The 2,500-nt window shown below is 43.3% G+C and overlaps 1 protein-coding gene across 1 annotated transcript in view; it reads left to right on the forward strand.

The window, feature by feature from the left end:
- si:dkey-30c15.2 (uncharacterized protein LOC558938 homolog) overlaps positions 1-44 on the forward strand; it is a 10,269-nt gene extending 10,225 nt beyond the window's left edge. Inside the window, exon 12 of the mRNA XM_031564667.2 lies at positions 1-44. This exon is cut by the window's left edge and continues 1,329 nt beyond it. The gene's annotated coding sequence lies outside the window, so the exon portion shown is untranslated.
- The last annotated feature ends 2,456 nt before the right edge of the window (positions 45-2,500 follow it).

Raw genomic sequence — 2,500 nt, forward strand, 5'->3', positions numbered from 1 at the left:
CCACACACCCAATGACACAATAAAAGTGAAATTAATTTATGTCACCATGGACACACTGGGTCATGATGTCAGGCTTCTTCTAAATTGTTTCTGTGTATGTGTGTGTGTGTGTGTGTGTGTGTGTGTGCGTGTGTGTGTGTGTGTGTGTGCGTGTGTGTGAACATTCTCTCATGGTGTAGTAAACTGCACCTGACTGTCATCTAAAGAAACAAAGGCAATAAACTGATGTACTCACATCACACACACACACACACACACACACACACACACACACACCTACGTACATTTAAGTGTCATATTAACAGACGCAAAGACACCGCTATACACACACAAGCACATAGACACAAAGACACAGTATAAAAGAATGAAATCAAACAACCATAAACTGTGTACCTGGTTTGTTTGTTTGTTTGTTGTTTGTTACTTTCTTATCTGTATACGTAGGCAAAAACGAAACTACATGACCTCATTAGCCTACTTCAAACGAGTCTTATCCTCACAAACACTACATGAGCAGGTAAACAAGTCTCTAATAAGCTCATAATCATGTCCTCGTAAAACCACTTCTAAAGCCAGCGCCTGTGTATCAGAAGCCGTGTTGTTGCTCAGATCATTTACTTTCACGTAGGTAGATAATGTGACCCACTTTCACTGCCTGCTGAATAATAAATCAAAAGTCTTTGGCAAAGAGCGAGAGTGACAAACGCAGTTATCATCAGGGCCAGGAGCAGCCGGTTGTGCCGTCACCGGAGAGACAGATTAGAGTCTACTGCCTGACAGTCACTGACAGGAGACCAGTGCGCAAAATAAAACATGTCAGACTAACGTGCTCTGAGAGAGGAACGGCAGACACACACACACACACACACACACATTCACACACACACATATCAAGGAGACTGACAGAGAGACATAAACAATCACACTACCATATTCTGTGACGATGACTTCACTCAGAAGAGAAAGTACAGCACACCCAAATGTAAATGGGTGGATTATTGAGGAAGAAATATTAACTTTATTTGACTGCATTTACACCTAAGAGAAGACCCAACCCAGGATCTAACCCAGCTATCGAAGACACAGAAAGATTTACACCTGTCCCCCGCTCAAACCTAAGAGAAGACCCAACCCAGCGATCGAAGACAGAGAAAGATGGCAGTAGCAGTTAGAGAAAGATGGCAGGAGCAGTTACAGAAAGATGGCAGGAGCAGTTAGGAGCAGGAAGCAGGAACCTGATGGGGGGAAAGAAAGAAAAAGAAAGGAGGGAGAAAGAAAGATTGATGAAAACCTTTCTTGTTCAGGGTAACATATTTTTCTCTACTGGCTCATTCAGACTCATGTAGATCTCAGATTGTACAAATACAATTTTAGTTTTGAGGAACAGCAACATATCCGTTTTATGTCTTTTTATGAAGAGAAAACACACACGCTGTTAGACTGGAAATGTCCCTCGAACAAGCTGAGCTTTTAAGGAATAATACGTACCGGTGTGTATTTATCCAAGACTGCAGCCCACACCCCCCCCGGAGAAGCCATGTGACCATGTCTGTGTTAAATGACGTCTGTCTTATCTCTTGACCTCCGTGTGATCTGCTGCCTCCCTCATAAAGTTTATGACGTTGTTGTGTGCTCTGCACGGTATACCGGCAGAAAGTCCCTTTGTTTCCAGGGTCTCTTGTTTACATTGTGTTTCAGGTGCTTTGTTTCGATTGGTTGCATTGCTTATGGGTGTCCACTACAATAGCAACACAAATGTTTGGGCGTTTAGGCTTACTACAATAGCAAAAAAAAAAACAGTTTCTGAATGTTTGGGCGTTTAGGCTTTCATGAATACTAATGCTAATGCTATGCTAATGCTATGCTAATGTCATGATAATGTTACGTAATCCACTTGTGTGAATCAGTGACGAAATTGTGCTAAACAGCTATTTATGTAGATAGATGGTGCACATATGCTGCATTTTCTCATTCCAAACAATGAATATAAGTGTGTTAATATTGATATTGTGTTAAATATATGCCTTGAACTAAAGACACAGACAGAGTCCACAGAGAAGTATCCAAATGTCTGCAAACATTGCTGTAGTGTTGCGGGTGGTGAACATTGACTGGGACAGGTATCCATGAATTTTGTAAGAAGAGGTCATTGCTGATAGCACTGATAAGTAATATGTGTTTGCCCTACATGCAGGAGGTTTTGTGTTTTGTGTCTGAGAGACACACCCAGGACTGGAGCTAACTAGGCCATCCGCCTCCCCACCACACACACCACACAGGAGCACACGCAAAACACATCCCATCCGCCTCCCCACCACACACACCACACAGGAGCACACGCAAAACACATCCCATCCGCCGCCCCACCACACACACCACACAGGAGCACACGCAAAACACATCCCATCCGCCTCCCCACCACACACACCACACAGGAGCACACGCAAAACACATCCCATATGCTTTAGTTATGAGATCTACATGTGTGTGTCGGAAGGGT

The sequence above is a fragment of the Clupea harengus genome, chromosome 3 (assembly GCF_900700415.2).
Source record: "Clupea harengus chromosome 3, Ch_v2.0.2, whole genome shotgun sequence".
Lineage (NCBI taxonomy): Eukaryota > Metazoa > Chordata > Actinopteri > Clupeiformes > Clupeidae > Clupea > Clupea harengus.